The 18,186-nt window shown below is 35.2% G+C and overlaps 1 pseudogene; it reads left to right on the plus strand.

Moving 5' to 3' along the window:
• The first annotated feature begins 496 nt into the window (after positions 1-496).
• LOC107431177 (G-type lectin S-receptor-like serine/threonine-protein kinase At4g27290) lies at positions 497-17,933 on the plus strand (annotated as a pseudogene).
• The last annotated feature ends 253 nt before the right edge of the window (positions 17,934-18,186 follow it).

Here is an 18,186-nt window from a genome sequence, read left to right on the forward strand (position 1 = left end):
ATCCACATGCTTTGGTTTTATGCACTAATCTTTCAATTTTTTAAAAAAAAATTTTAATATTAAAAATCAACATATATATAATATACAAAAAAGTTCTTTTATCTAGAAATTTTTATCCATAGCTGTTTGGAACACCTCACACCGTAACTGATGTTATGCGGGATAATCCCTGTCCTTCTATTCACTCACCCAAGGATCTGAGATAAAATTTCATGCAGCAAAATAATAATAATAATAAGAAAATATTCCTTTACTAAACCCGATTACATATAAAAATTATATACCAGTGATTTTCTTGTACATGACATTTCTATACTGGATTGTCTAGGAAAAAACGTCCAACCAAATAGTGGAACATCCATATAAAAGTTACACTTTACACCAAATGTCATAGGATGTTTTCCTAGCAATCTAGAAAAAAATTTCTTGGTATTACCAAAAATAAAAAATAAAAAATAAAAAGAAAAAGACAAAGAAGTTCTTGAATAACAGAAAAATACGCACACGATGGAATGAAGAGTTTCAGTTTTTATTTTCATTCTTTCTTTCTCTCTTTCTTTATTTATTTTGTGCTTTTTGGGGACAAAGTAGAGTTTTAAGTTTGAAATGTAGACTTTTCAGCCAATCAATCAATTATGTATGTTACGATAATATAAACAGTCTTAACTACTAGAATCTGGTGAATGCGTCAAGGTCTATGCCTGTATAAATATATATTTCTAAATCACAGAACTCGGACAAAGGCTCTTGATGTAGAAGAAGAAATGGGGACTCTTTCTTTTACATTTTTATATACCATTCTAATCCTTTTCTTCTTTAAGTTGTCCATGGCTGTTAATTACGATGACACCATTTCTGGAACCCAGTATCTCAGTCAGAACAGCACCTTGGTTTCCAAACATGGAAAATTTGAGGTGGGTTTCTTCAGTCCAGGTAGTTCCACAAACTGGTACGTAGGAATTTGGTACAAAGATATACCAGTTAGAACTGTTGTTTGGGTAGCAAACAGGCAGAACCCAATAGATGATTCATCTGCTACGTTGATGATAAACAGCACAGGCCATCATGTCCTAATCCACGGCACTAGTGTTGTTTGGTCAGAAAAACCAAGTAAACCAATCTAGAGCACTCCAATATTACAGCTTTTGGATTCTGGAAATCTAGTAGTAAGAGATGAGAAAGATGAGAATTCAAACAACTATCTATGGCAGAGTTTTGATTATCCTACTGATAAGTTATTACCAGGTATGAAGCTGGGATGGGACTTGAAAACAGGTTTTGAACGCCGCCTACTATCATGGAAGAGCTCTGATGACCCTTCTCCTGGAGACTTCATGTAGAAAATAATTTAAATGAAAGGTTGAACAAAGACACAATATTTAACGTGCTTTGGATGCTGTAGTAGCAATCCTATTTGTTAGATAAATAAATAATTTGTGAACTTAGCATAATTAATTACTCACTTACAGGGTCTATTTATGCCATTAATGAGACTGACTTATTTTATTATTTTGTAGTTGGGCCCTTGGTCACACACTTCCTATAAGACTCCAGTTGGCCCATTAGACTGGAGGACCAACTCTCTTTAAAAACCCAATGACTTACCCATAATTTTTCTAGTATTATTATATTATTAAATTATTAGTATTTTGTGTGTGTTAAAAATTAATGGGTAAGTGTGACTTGCAGAGGCTATAAAAGGTCTAGGGCAAGCAAATAAACACATGCTATACGGTATTTTGATATTAGGGTTTTCAGATATCTGAAAGTGGTTTGAGAGAAGTGTGTCCATAGGCACTACTTTACATTGTTTTATATTTTGTAGGATTAAAGATTTAATTTATCAATGGCTGAGTTTGGAAGTTAGTAATTTATGATTTATGGAATTTATTATGTATGTTTAGATCCACAAATTCTAACAATTGGTATCAGAGCAGTGGTTAATATGCATAGTAAATTCCCTTGTAATTTATCGCAGTTCACATGTGAATATTGATCTGTGTTTCGGCCATTCATGATTGATTATCAGTGTGTTCTAGATATATATATACGTTGCTTTACATAAATTTTTTTTTCTTTTCTTTTCTTTTCTTGATTTGTATACATATGTAAATTTTGAGATTCAAGATTATGTATTCAATTAAACATATTTACGTATATATAAACTCATGGTCGATTATTGTTTGTTCTTAAAAAAAAAAAAAAAAACCTGGGTTTCGACGATCGAATTTCACATGCTTGGGTGTTTTAATTTTCTGGGTTTTGTTCAAATTGAATTGGGGAAACAATTTCCCGTAATCAGACAAACCTAAAGCCGCTGGAATCGTTGAAAACGATGGTCGGAACACCGAGATAAAGTCGGGTGAAAATAGCGGGTCGTGTGACCCGTTTGGATTGGAACCGGGTCACCTGTGACCCGGCTGGGTGAAGAAGAATAGAGAAACGGCATGCCGTTTGGAGCCTTGGTGCTAATGTCAGCACGACGTGTCGTTTGCTGACGTCAGTAGCAAAAAAAAATAATTTTTTTTTTCCTTTTTATTTTTATTTTGTTTATTTATTTATTTGGTTAGTTGTTTATTTATCTATTGTTCACTCTTATTAACAAAAAAAAAAAAGGGATGTTATTCATTTATTTTTTGTTTATTTATTTCATTCCAATTTTATTGAATTAAATTTAAATATCTTTGCATGAAAATTTTGATTGTGTTAGCTTTCCCTAAAGAGGCTTTGTGCCTAGTTGGTATAGTAGCATAGAATTTTAAGTACTCACCTGTTGTGAGACTTATTTTATCTGCATTATGTGTATCAATGTAATGTATGTTGGCATAGTGGATGGGATGTTTTATATTTGCCTATTTCGTGAAATTGCCAATATGTTATTTTTCTCCCACTTATTAACCAGGGTCTATACGGGTAACTAGGCTACCCTGTCGGTAGTTTTAGTTGCTTTGTATGATGCCTAGAATGGCAGTGGAAGTTAATTAAATGCCATGTATTGCAGGTTCTGAGTTGCCTTGTCAGTGATTCAGTTCAATGCATTTGATTGTGGTTATTTGGTTGACTGTCCCTGGCTCGTGAAAGGGTATCTTTAGTGCTACAAAGACTCTAGCGATATTGATATTTTATGTTTTGTGTTAAGGGGCTGGAAAATAGTTATTGTTTTATATATATTAAATGTTTTATTGTGCTTGCTAGTTTCACAGTTAGTAGCACCCCAAATGTTCTGCCTATGACTGCCATGATGAAATTGGATGGGATAAACTATTAGAAGTGGAAGAAGACTTTAGTTATGAATTTGACATTTATGAAATTGGATTTGGCTTTAGAGATAGATCCACCAGAGGTACCAACTGATAAGAGTAGTGCAGTAGATAGGAAACTTTATGAGGATTGGAGGCATTCTGATACGTGCTGCATGATGATGATGGAGAATTATATGGACGAATCAATTTATGCAAGTATTTAAAAGGTGGAAACTGCAAAGGAACTTCTTGAAGAGATAGGAAAGAAATTTATCAAGTTTGATATGAATGAGAAGCATCATTATTTGGACCTTTTGAATAATACTAAATATGATGGAATTAAAGGAGTAAGAGACCACATTATGTTACTTTTTTCTTATTATAATAAGTTAAAGGGCCTTAAGATGGACATTGGAGAGGAGTTCTTGACCTATTCGATAATGAAGAGTCTTCCATCTCAGTTTGCTAATATAAGGTCTAGTTTGGATACTAAGAAAGAAGGATGTAGTTTGGAGGAATTAACTGCTATTCTTGTAAAAGAGGAAGATGATATTAAGCTCAGTAGGTGAATATCTATTGCTATAGATTCACATCAGGTAGATAAGTCCAAGAGGGTTTTCCAAAAGAAAGGACAAGGATTTAAGCCTGGACAAGGATTTACGTCTGGACAAGGATTTAAGCCTAACAAGAAGAAGTTTTCTGGTATGAAGCCAAAAGTGCCTAGGGATGGAGCTCATCACATAGAGGAAAGGAAAGCCTACTTCAATGGAAAGTGTGGCTACTGTAATAAAGTTGGACACAAGAAGATAGATTGTTGGCATTTGAAGGGAAAGCAAGAAAAGAAAGGGGATGATAAGGCAAAGGGGGCCAACCAATCTTGAGCAGCATGTTTATATGGGAGATAACTCGAGAGTGAAGGTGAATATCATGGGAACAATCAAGTTAAAGCTTGCCACTGGATATGTTTTAGAATTACAAGAAGTTTCATATGTACCCTCAATTAGGAGGAATTTGTTATCTATTTCACTTTTGGATAATCAAGGTTTTAGTTTTTTGTTTGAGAATAATAAAGTTGAGATGTATAAGGATGATAAAATTGTTGGTTTTGGAACTTTATGTGGCAATTTATATAGATTTGATTTATTTAGTAATGGTTTCAATTCTTCTATTAATTCTGTTGTTGACCCTGCTATTGCTTCTAAACGTCCAAGAGTTAATGATAATTTCTCAATGTTGTGGCATAAGCGTTTGGGACATATTTCTAGGCACAGGATGGAAAGTTTAGTGAAGGATGGAATACTTACTAATCTTGATTTCTCCAACCTGTCGACTTGTGTAGAATGTGTGAAAGGGAAGCTAACTTTCATGGTTAGAAAGGATAAGAAAGTAAGGTATGGAGATGTTTTGGAATTAATGCATACTGATGTATGTGGACCTTTCACTCCAACCGCTTTGGGTGGTTAAAGGTAATTTTATTACCTTTATTGATGATTTTTCTCGTTATGGACATGTTGAGCTTATCCGTGAGAAGTCAGATTCTTTAGTTGGTTTTAAGGAGTTTAAGGTAAAGATGGAGCTTCAAAAGAATAAGAAGATAAAGGCTATGAGGTCTGATAGAGGTGATGAATTTTATGGTAGATATGATGAGACTGGACGAAACCCAGGGCTATTCGCAATTTATTTACGTGAGTGTGGCATTGATGTGCAATATACAATGCCTGGTACATCTCAGCAGAATGGCATAGCTGAGAGGAGAAATCATACTTTGTTGGACATAGTGCTATCTATGTTAGCAAATTCTAGCTTGCCAGATTACTTGTGGGGAGCGGCCTTAAGGACGGCTGCTTATATTTTGAATCAAGTTCCAAGTAAATCTGTTCCTAAGACTCCTTTTGAGTTGTGGTCAGGGAAAAAGCCTAATTTGCATCATTTTCAAGTATGGGGTTGCAAAGCTGAAGTAAGGATTTATAATCCCAAGTTAAGAAGTTGGATCCTAAAACTATAAGTGGGTATTTTGTTGGCTATTGTATAGGATCTAGGGGTTCAAGATTTTTTTGTCCATCTCACACCACGAGAATTGTTGAATCAGACATGGCTGTTTATTTAGAAGATGATATTGGATTTGATTATAGTAATGGTCAAAGGAAGTCTTAATTTAGAGAAGAAAATGTATTCATTCCTAGTGTTGTAGTTCCTGATAGAGATATTATTAATCCAGTAGTTGATGAACTAGTAGTTGATCAGGATGAACCCATCATTGAAGAGCAGAATACCCCAGCTATTGTAGATGCTGATATGCCTTTGAGAAGGTCACAAAGGACTAGGAGGTCAGCTATTCCTGATGACTATGAGGTTTACTTGCAGGAGCATGATTTTGACATAAGTGATAATTCAGATTCAGTCACTTATGATGAAGCCATAAGCAGTTCGCACTCAAACTTTTGGTTGGATGTAATAGAAGATGAAATGAAATCCATGGCATCAAATGGTGTTTGGGATTTGGTTGAGTTACCATTGGGTAGCAAGCCTATAGGGTGCAAATGGGTCTTTAAGACTAAAAGAGACTCTAATGGTCAAGTAGAGAGGTATAAGGCTAGACTTGTAGCCAAAGGGTTTAGCCTGAAGGAATGAATTGATTAAACAGAGACATTCTCTCCTGTATCCACAAAGGATTCTTTTAGAATCATTATGGCAATTGTGGCACATTATGACCTAGAGTTGCATCAGATGGATGTTAGAATTGCTTTTCTGAATGGTGATTTATTTGAAGATGTATATATGGTTCAACCAGTTGGCTTCCAGCAAACAGGGAATGGTAATTTGGTTTGTAAGGTTAAGAAGTTAATTTATGGTCTTAAGCAGGCTTGAGGCAATGGTATCTTAAGTTTGATGATGACTTTAAGGAGAATGTTGTTGATAGATACATATATATAAAGGTCAGTGGGAGCAGTTTTATATTTCTGGTATTGTATGTTGATGACATACTTTTGGCTACTAATGACACTGACCTATTAGCTGAGACAAAGCAGATGTTATGCAACCATTTTGATATGAAAGATCTTGGAGAGGCTTCTTTTGTTTTGGGCATCAAGATTGTTCGAGATAGGACTAATTATGTGTTGCAATTGTCTTAAAAAGCCTATATTGATAGAATCCTTAAGAGATTTGATATGCATAATTGTTCTCTTGGAAGTGTACCGGTCACAAAGGGTGAAAGATTTTCTAAGGATCAATGTCACAAGAATGATAAAGAGAGCATGGCGATGAGAAATGTTCGTTATTCTTCAGCAGTAGGTAGTTTGATGTATGCTCAAGTATGTACACGGCCTAATATAGCTTTTGCTGTGGGTGTGCTTGGTAGATTTATGAGCAATCCTGGTCCTATTCATTACCAAGCAATTAAGAAGGTCTTTAGGTATCTTCAGAGTACTAAAGATCATATGTTGACATATCGACGTACCAACTCCCTAGAGGTTGTTGGTTATAGTGATGCAGATTATAAAGGCTGTGTGGATGATAAGAAATCTACCACTGGGTATATATTTAATATGGTAGGAGGTGCTGTATCTTGGAGTAATGCCAAACAGTCAGTGACAGCATCCTCGACTATGGAGGCAGAATATGTGGCGTGTTATGAGGCTACTCATAATGCAGTTTGGCTTCAGAATTTTATTCATGATTTGGGAGTGATTGACTCCATTGAGAGGCCTATTATGATGTATTGTGACAATACTGCAGCAGTATCTTTCTCCAATAATTTAAAAGGTACCATTGGTGCAAGGTACATTGATGTTAAGTATTTTGTGGTTAAGGAGAAAGTTGAAGAAGGCCTCATTACTGTAGTTCACACGCCTACTTACAGCATGGTGGCAGATCCACTGACCAAGGCCTTATCCGTAGGCATATTTGAGGAGCATGTGTCCTGTATGGGATTGTTAGACAGCTGAGACCGTTGTGGGTCAGTGGGAGTTTGTTATAATTTCTGCAGTAATATCCATGTTGAGTATTATTTATTTATTTGAGTATTTTGATACATTGATGTATGTGGATCATTATTTATTTATGAGATGATTTATTACACATATTATTGCTCCTATATTTACAGGCCTGTTGAGACTATTAGTCTATGTATATGTGTATGTTGATCCACAGGTGCCATGGTGAGTCTCTACTACCTAGTTTGGGTATATTGTTGTGTCCTGTCGATACACAATGTGCTTGGATGAAATGGTATTTTTGTGTTAGGGGATTGCATGTGGTTAGGTAAATCTCTACTACCTAGACTGAGTTTATGGCATGCAAAGTGCTCAGTTGAAATTGTATCATGTTTTGGGAGATTTACTGAGAGAATCTCTACTGCCTAGTCTAGTATATTGTGGTGTCCTATCGGCATGCTATATATATTTGGATGAAATGGTATTATGGTTCAGGAGATTCTGTAGTAAGTGAGTTTGGATTATATATGATGATGATTATGCAGTCCAAGTGGGAGAATGTTAGATAAATATATAATTTGTGGACTTAGCATAATCAATTACTCATTTACAGGGCCTATTTATGCCATTAATGGGACTGGCTTATTTTATTATTTTGTAGTAGAGCCTTTGGTCACACACTTTCTATAAGACTTCAGTTGGCCCATTAGACTGGATGACCAACTCTCTTTAAAAGCCCAATGACTTACCCATAATTTTCCTAGTATTATTATATTATTAAATTATTAGTATTTTGTGTGTGTTAAAAATTAATGGGTAAGTGTGACTTGCAGAGACTATAAAAGGTCTAGGGCAAGCAAACAAACACATGCTGTACGGTATTTTGATATTGGGGTTTTCAGAGATCTGAGAGTGGTTTGAGAGTAGTGTGTCCATAAGCACTACTTTACATTATTTTCTATTTTGCAGGATTAAAGATTTAATTTATCAATGGCTGAGTTTGGAGGTTAGTAATTTATGATTTATGAAATTTATTATGTATGGTTAGATCCACAAATTCTAACAAAACCAGAAAAAAAATGTCATATATTTTGTGATATGAAGGAAGAGATAACAACACACTATATAGGTAAAATTGATAGGAATGTCAACGGGGTAGGGCGGGGTCGGCTATTGAAATTCCGTCCCCATGCCCGCGGGGAATTTTTCATCCCATCCCCGCATTTTTTCCCATTTCTTTAGAAGTGGGCCGGGGATGGGGATTCCCCAATTGGTAACGGTGCAGGGCGGTTTTCCCCTTTTTTATTTTTTTTTAATAATTGATATAATTTTTTTTGATAAGGTTAAGGAATTGTTATCTTTTTCTTTCCATCCAAGCATTAAAGCTTATGCTACAAACTGCTCCTCGTTCATTAAGTGCAATATATATATATATATATATCTATACACACCTAATTGTGACAGAATTTGATTTTATAGTCACAAAAAAGTTTTTTTTCTGGTAATATCCTCCAAGCATAATTATGTAATGGCATAATTTACATTTATGTATATGCTTAGTAAGCAAAGAATACAAAATCAAGTTTTATTACAGAGGAAAGAAATTTTTTGAATGTAAAGTAGAGCTTCCCCTGCACATTAACTGACTTTGAAGAAGATCAATACCAACCCAAAAATGTGGTTGAACTTGAACTGAAATTTAATTGGTCTAATGCAGCATGATACAGTAGATTCACCCCCATGTAACCACCAAAAAACAAAGAACGAAATGAATTATTACTAAAAAAATAAAAAGAATATGTACAAATGTTATGATGTACTTCAACGTTCCCATAAATTCCAACAGAAAAATTGATTGAAGGTGGTATAAATTATACATCTTTTCATTAATATTGTGTAATTTCTAGTTTTTACCTTAATGAATTGAGAAAGACAATCTCTGAAAACTTGAACATATGAAAAATAAATTTGGTAATGCTGGGTATGCTTACTGCAATATACCAAAGCTAAAAGTCGAATGGTTGTGAAAAGTAGGAAGTTGATCAAACCACAGCAATTAATTCCCAAAAGTAGTTTGTAATAGTCAAGGTGTTTATGGTAGTAGGTAATATATAGCTGAACACTAAAATGGTCAAGAAGAGCTAGAAGCAAATCTTAAAACCAAAAAGCTTTCCAATATTGAATAACTAAATTTTGCTTCTAGCTATGCAAATTGCAAACTGAGAGAACTTGGAAATGATGTTCTACGGTGACTTAGCATAACTTTAGGATGGCTAATTTAGGATGGCTAACTTAGCATTGCATTGATGTTCTACGGTGAATATTTTCCACAATTAAAGCAAAGACCCTTTTACCTTCTCATCTCTCCATCATTTCAAATGGTACATAATAACAAATAGCTTTCATATTTGTTCCTATTTATCAAGAACTACAGAGAGATACTATGGTCATTTTAGGACTGCTAGGAAGATGAGAAAAAAAAATTGGAAACCAAGGCTGACCTAAGGGAGGTGATGCTTGGTGGTGGTAGCGGCGGCTGTGAAGAAGAATCTGCAGCAGCAAGGCTGAGTTGAGCTGAGGGAGCTGGTGGCACCGGCGGCATGTACTGCTGGAGCTAGACTGGTTGTTAAATGTTAGCTGAGTTAAGCAAGGGAGTTGAGGGAGACCAGAGATGGTGGTGGCAGCACTAGAGACTGGAGTGTAATTTAAATGTTAACTTAAGGCCGGCTGGGAGTTTCAAGCTTTAGTTAATAGTGACTTATAATGGAAATAACAAAAATATATATATATATATATATGGGCCGGGTTCGGGCTGGGGTGTTTAATCCCCTGGCCTGGTCCGGCCCCGATTCGGGCCTAAGGAGTTAAGCCTGAGTCGGCCCCGCAGCCCCTTTTTTAGGGGAAAAATCACTCCATTAGGGGCAATGCACCGTGGTTTTCGGGGTGGATGGGGCAAATTGACATTCCTAACAATTGAGAAGCTTGATAAAGCAACAGCAGCTGATAAGGCAACTGTTGCTGTACATGTTATACAAATAATGATACAGCTGTATAATATAATATCTATTAAATATACAGCTCCTATTACATCTTCTATAGTCAACCAATATATAGCTCTTAGCTCTTATAGCTAAATTAATCCCGAGAGTTTCTTTCTGTCAATACTCCCCCTCAAGTTGGTGCAAAGATGTCAATAGAGCCCAACTTGGACAAAACCTCATGAAACTTGATAGAAGATAAACTTTTAGCGAAGATATCTGCAAGTTGTTGACCACTTTGAACAAAAGGAGTACTAATAACACCAGTTTGAACATTTTCTCTGACAAAGTGACAATCCACCTTGATATGTTTTGTACATACATGAAAAACTAGATTTGAGGCAATATGGATAGCTGTTTGATTGTCACAAAATAATTTGATAGGTTGAGAAGTATGACAGCCCAAATCTTGTAGTAAACATTCAAGCCAAATAAGTTCACTAGTAGTTGATGCCATAGCTCAATAATCTGCTTCGGCACTTGATCTTGCAATCACATTTTGCTTTTTGCTTTTCCACGTTACCAAGTTACCACCAACAAGTGTACAATATCCTGTGGTTGATTTTCTATCAACTGGACAACCTGCCCAATTTGCATCAGTGTAGGCTATAATAGAACAATGGCCATTGTTGTGCATCAAAAGACCCCTTCCAGGTGATCCCTTCAAATATTGCAGAATTCTATGAACTGCTATCATGTGATTAACTCTTGGTGCACGCATGAACCTACTTACCAGACTAACTGCATAAATTATATCTGGACGTGTGATTGTAGGATAGATTAGTTTTCCAACTAATCTTTGATACTGGATAATATCAGCAAGTAATTCACCATCATTATCAAGTTTACTACTATATGTAGAAGTTTCCACCGGTTTGACTCCTTGATTCCCAGTTTCTTGCAACATGTCTAACACATATTTTCGTTGACTACTAAATATGCCTTTCTTTGAATAAGCAATTCTAACCCAAGAAAATATTTTAATACTCCCAGATATTTAATTGCAAACATTTTATGCAGCAATTCCTTAAGCTTTATGATTTCAGAATTGTCATCACCAGTAATTATTATATCATCAACATATACCAATACAACAGTGATTCCGAAAGTACCTTTTTGTATGAATGATGAGGAATCTGCAGCACTTGCTTTAAGTCCATTTAACATCAAAATAGAGTTAAGTTTGGCATACCATGCTCGAGGTGATTGTTTAAGTCCATATATTGCCTTCTTTAATTTACAAGCTAGACCATCTCTGGATTCTTGAGGGTGACTGGGAGGAATACTTATGTAGACTTCTTTTGTAAGATCACCTTGAAGAAATGCATTTTTGACATCCATTTGAAATAACTTCCATTCTAAATTTGCAACTACAAAGAGAAGAATTCGAATTGTATTCATCTTTGCAAGTGGAGCAAAGTCTCTGTGTAATCTTCTCCATAGGTCTAAGTAAAACCTCTTGCGACAAGTCTAGCCTTGTGTCGTTCAATTGATCCATCACTTTTAGATTTAATTTTATATATCCAACGATAACCAACTGTTTTCTTTCTTGGTGGAAGTTTAACAATGTCCCATGTTTTATTGTATGCAAGTGCCTGTAATTCTTCTTTCATTGCTTGTTGCCAAATAGGACTAGAATTAGCCTCCTTGAAAGTTTTAGGTTCATGATTCCTAGATACATCACTTAAAAAAAAGACATGAGACTTAGAGATATTATTATATGTCAAATGAGCCTCAATAGGATAAGAAACACTGTGATAGGTAAAGAAATCCTTCATCCTTTTAGGAGGACGAGTCACTCTACTTGATCTGCGTTGAGGTAATGATGCTGATATTGTTTCTTCATCTGTAGCATTTGTGTTTTCACCTTGAATTGCTTCTACTTCTGGCTCTATGACACCCTCCTATACTATAGCAGAGCCATCCTTTTTTGCCTCTGTTTCTATATTTGGAGCAATTGGAAGAGGTATCAAATCGGACAAGCTCTCCCCCTAAAACTAATTTTCTGAATCATCTGTTGCCTGAAAAAATGATTCTGATTCAACAAAAACAACATCACATGATATGATAATTTTTCGGTTACTCACATTGTAACATATGTATCCCTTTTTTGTAGAAGAATAACTAAAAAATACACATTTAATTGCTTGAGCATCCAGTTTTTCACGATGAATAGCCTATTGATGCACATTGCAGCTACAACCAAACATACGTAAGTGTGGTGTGATATATTAGGTTTACGATTATTAAGGATTTCTAATGGAGACTTGAATTTAAGCATTCGACTAGGCAGACTATTAATCAAATATGTTGCAGTAAGAACACCATGCGACCAATATCTCTCTGGAACATGCATTTGAAACATAATTGCACGTGTGGTTTCAAGAATATGTCTATTTTTTTCTCTCAGCCACCCCATTTTGTTGTGGTGTTCCAACACAACTAGTTTGATGTATGATGTCATGGCTGCGTAAATATTCAAGTAAAAAACCTTTGGTATATTCTGTGCCATTATCAGATCTAAACAACTTAATTTTGACATAAAATTGAGTAGGCACCACGTTATGAAACTCTTGACAAATTGAAGCTACCTCTATTTTAGATTTTAATAAATAAATCCAGGTGGCTCTAGATCTATCATCAATAAATAAAATAAAATATTTGTATCCATCATAAGAATCAATAGGTGTAGGACCCCATAAATCAGAATGAATCAGTTCGAAACATTGATTTGAAATAGAAGAAGAATTAGGAAAAGGTAAACAAGTCTGTTTAGAGAACTGACAGACATCACAAATATTAGACTTAACAATAATGGATGGAAATAGACTAGATAAAATATGAGTTGATGGATGACCAAGTCTTTTATGTAAAACTTGACTCTTCTTAACACTCTTATATAATTCATTGGAGTAAGTTCCCTCACCAATCTTCCTCTTCGTTTTTTGATCTTGAAAAATTACAGAGGTAGGAGAAAAAATAACATCACAGTTCAAAGAGTTAGTTATCTTTCCAACATATAAAAGCTGAACAAGGAAAGATGGGACGACTAGAGCATCCGAATTGGGACAATGAGGAAAGAAACTAATTTTTCCACTTCCTATGACAGGAGCAGTAGACCCATTAGCTACAGAAACTTCATGGTTATTAGATTTTGGAATAAAATCATGTATGGAAGAAAGATTATTAGTTATATGATCACTTGCTCCAGAATCAATAATCCATGAAGTGACATTAGAAGAAGAAGTGAGATAGGCTTGCAAATTACCTGAAAGATGTGTAGATGATGCAGATGAAGGAGTTGACTCAGAAGATATGGACTTACAAAATTGTTGAAAGAGTTGGCTAAACTGATTCATTTGATTTGTAGAGATGGAGGCATCAGCCACTGCAGCATAAGCTTTTTTATTTTTCTCAAAATTTAATTTGAGATGTGGATACAATTCCCAACATCGATCTTTTGTATGCCTAGGTTTACCACAATGTTCACAATAGAAGAGTTCCTTCTTTCCTTTGTATATAGAATTATTTTTCTTTTTTGAACTTGAATTTTTTTTTTAATCAAATTTTCCAGTCACCAATGCATGAGATTCAAGTTTTTCTGCATCTTGAATTGATTCAGCCACCTTCATGGTGCGCTTACGAATTTCTTCTTGTTGAATGCTGGCACATACAGTAGATAATGTAGGAAGCTTAGCATCCATAAGAATATTACTTCTCAATGTTTCATAATCTGGTTTCAAACTACTAAGAAGAGCAAAGATTTTATCTTCTTAAACTCTTTGCAATAATGTTTTTGCATCTATAGTATGTGGACAACATAGATTCAACTCGTCCCATAATTTTTTTAGACGGCCAAGATGCTCACTGAATGTTTTGTCTCCCTGTTTGGCTCCTGCAATCTCAAGCTTTAACTCATAAACACGAAAAGCATTATTTTTGTTACCATACAATTCTGTGACAGCTTTCCATAGCTCTCTTGTAGATTCAGAATAGGTGAATGTTTCACTAATTTGTGGATCCATGATCAAACAAGTTGATCAGTAGCTAGCCAATCCTCAAATTTTGCATCATCTGTTTTTGGACAAAGAAGGCTACCATCTATATAACCCAATTTTCGCTTGCCATCAAGTGATAGAGTGATAGCTCTTGACCAAGATACAAAATTAAATCCATTCAAAGGAACAGATGAAAGCTTTAGACTCGAATCTGAATCAGCCATAGCTAAATGTGTAAGAAGAGAAAAAAAGATCAAACCTTCTCTGATACCATGTAGAAAATAATTTAAATGAAAAGTTGAAAAAAGACACAATATTTAACGTGCTTTGGATGCTGTAGTAGCAATCCTATTTGCACACCAGAACCAGAAAAAATATGTCTTATATTCAGTGATATGAAGGAAGAGATAACAACACACTATATAGGTACAATTGAGAAGCCTGATAAGGCAATAGCAACTGATAAGGCAATTGTTGCTGTACATGCTATACAAATAATGATACAACTGTATAATATAATATCTATTAAATATACAGCTCCTATAACATCTTCTATAGTCAACCAATATATAGCTCTCAGCTCTTATAGCTAAATTAATCCCGAGAGTTTCTCTCTGTCAATACTTTAGTTGGGGAATGACACTTTATAACTATCCTGATTCTGTCATGTGGAAAGGCTCCGACAAGTACTACTGGAATGGCCCATGGAACGACCTTCGTTTCAGTGGTGAACCAGAGTTAAAACCCAACCCTTTGTTCAAGTTTGAATTTGTTCAAGATGAAGTTTACTATACCTTTCACCTCCAAAGTGAATCTGAAAAAACAAGGATTTTTGTGAACCAGACAAGTGGTTATAACCGGGAACGCTATGCTTGGAATTCAGTGACTCAAAGTTGGAAAATATTTACATCAGTGCCCATAGATAACTATGACAATTATGGTTTATGTGGTGCCTATGGAAACTGTATCATTAGGGAATCCCCTGTTTACCAATGTTTGAAGGGTTTCAAGTCGAAAGGAAATTTCATAGAATGGTCTCAAGGATGTGAATGGAATAAACCATTCAGCTGCCAGGACAAAGGTTCATATGGGTTTGTCAAATTCAATGGATTGAAATTGCCAGATACAACATATACTTGGGTGAACGAAAGTTTAGATCTCAAGGAATGCAGAGCCAAATGCTTGAGCAATTGTTCTTTTACAGCTTATACAAATTCTGATATTAGAGGAAAAGGTAGTCGCTGTGTTATGTGGTTTGGGGAATTGATCGATATTAGAAAGCTTCAAGCTGATGGGCAATCTCTATATGTTCGAATGCACACTTCCGAGTTAGGTACAGGATCACTTTCTTATCTGTGCTCATTCCTCAATTAGTAATAGTTAAGATCCTTATATATCAATGTGTTCTGCATAATGGTTCTGTTTTCATTACAATTGGAAACTTTTCCAGGTTGTAGCTTCTTTTTATTTTCTTCAAGTTGTGATGATATATGATACTTTTGCATGATGTACTAAAATTAAATGTGGTGGAAATGGTGGGCCTAAGGGGAAAATAGTTGGGGTAGTTTTGGCTGTCTTCGTTGTGCTCCGTGGGATGCTCTTGCTTGCTTGGTGCATCTGCAAATTCAAGACAAGGAAAGGCTTTGAAGGTAAAAGTCAATCACTTTGAACACCTTTGCAAAACATACATATATATGCAGATCCATATTCTACTACAGAATGCCTAGCATCTCACTTGTACTGTTTATTTAAGGTGCTACTAACCGCAACACATTCATAAAGTTTATGTGGCATCCTTTAACTTCAATAAGTTTCTTCTTTTTCATTAATATGATGTATGTCATCTTGGTAACATGAAAGAACCATAATGATGAGCGAGGTTATCCTTTTCAGTACAAATATGCCTACTAAACTTACTTATCGGCTATTTATTAGGCACCCTGAATCTGATAAGGCTGACCAAAATATAATATCTGGTTTAATTTGCACAAACATTTTTAGTAAACGATGACAGAGCTTAGATTCATTGCTTCCATCTTATGAAATTTGAATTCGATCAACTAAATGCATCCAATTTCTTACCATAAAAAAGGCTTAATGTATCCAATCCAAATATATCAATTTATGATCCCTTTTTCATTTCTTAAGCTGAAACAACTTTTTTTTTCCCTCTATATTATTTTTTGTTAGACAATGTGGAGACCAATGCAACCAGAGCAATAAAAACAAATCAGAACAACGAAAGTGAAGCAGGAGATTTTGAGGTACTATTCTTCGACGTAGATGTGATAGTTAAGGCCACCGGCAACTTCTCAAGCAGTAATAAGCTTGGAGAAGGCGGTTTTGGACCTGTTTACAAGGTAACTCCATAAAAATGCTGACAAAAACTGTACAAAGTAACTCTAATCTCATTAAGTATATATCATAAGCCTTCTATAAATTACAAATAATGTTCAGGGTACACTAGAAGATGGGCAAGAAATTGCCGTGAACAGGCTGTCAAGGAGTACTTCAGCACAAGGAGTGAATGAATTCAAAAACGAAGTTATTTTGATTGCAAAACTTCAACAGCGAAATCTAGTAAAGCTTCTAGGTTGCTGCTTTAAAGGGGAAGAAAAAATGTTGGTTTATGAATACATGCCCAACACTAGCCTGGAATCCATTTTTAGTTTGTTTATCTCACAGGATTCATATGTTTAATAAGGATAGTACTGCAGTTTCCATTAAATCCTGAACATTCACCGTGTTGTTGTATATATGAGAATTCAAATCATACACTGGATTAATTTGAGTGAGATTCTTTGTAGATCAAACAAAAAATAAGCTGTTAGACTGGTCCAATCGCTACCACATAATCTGTGGAATTGCAAGGGGGCTTCTATATATCTATGAAGATTCAAGATTAAGAATTATACACAGAGATCTTAAAACCAGTAATGTTTTACTTGAATAATGAAATGAATCCAAAAATTTCAGACTTTGGTATGGCTAGAACTTTTGGTGGAGATCAAAGTGAAGGAAATACAAAGAGAGTGGTTGGAACATAGTAAGTATTTCTTAAAATGCTCTCTGTTTCAACTTTTCATTTAAATGATATCTGTGTCAATGATTGTTTACAGTGGTTACATGGCTCCTGAGTATGCCAAAGATGGGCTTTTCTCTGTAAAATCTGATGTTTTCAGCTTTGGTATTCTATTGTTGGAGATCATAAGTGGAAAAAAAAATAGAGGGTTCTATCATTTAGACGACACTGTTAAGCTTATTGGACATGTAAGTGACAATTTGTTGTTGTTATCATACAAAAATCATTCCAAGCCCATCTCCTAAGTATATGTTTGAGATCTTAAGATCAATTGAATTTTAACAAAAATAGCCAGACCACCCGATTGAGAAATTGGCTTTGAGATTTTATAGGCGTGGAGATTGTGAAAAGAAGGTAGACCTTTGGAACTTATCAATCCATGTTTAAAGGACACAAGTGATCTTTCTGTGGTGCTGCGCAGCTTTCGTATCGGTCTCTTGTGTGTGCAAGAGCACCCTGAAGACAGGCCAAATATGTCTTATGTGGTTGTTATGTTGGGTAGTGAAAGTCCCCTGCCTCAGCCAAAACAACCTGGTTTCTCATTAGGTAATGACACAGTTGCTGTAGATTCTTTTTCAGGCAAGCTTGAGTCCTCTTCAACCAATGAAATTACTGCAACTCTTTTAACGCCTCGATAGAGGTTTGTAATTTACAGGTCTATTATATCACTTTTAGTCATTAGCACATTGTTCACATTTTTAGCATTTCAATTTGTGAGATCAAATCTCTGCCTCTGAAATTACAGAACCATATCTAGAGAATTGATACATAGGAGTTAAGAAGCAGTTTCTAGCATTCTTGTTTTGGAAAATGGAGGACTCAGATTTCAAAATGTTTAGTGTAGTCATCAGTTTGATTAAACTAAACTAATTGGACAATTCAATTTCGGTG

This window comes from Ziziphus jujuba, chromosome 1 (assembly GCF_031755915.1).
Source record: "Ziziphus jujuba cultivar Dongzao chromosome 1, ASM3175591v1".
NCBI lineage: Eukaryota > Viridiplantae > Streptophyta > Magnoliopsida > Rosales > Rhamnaceae > Ziziphus > Ziziphus jujuba.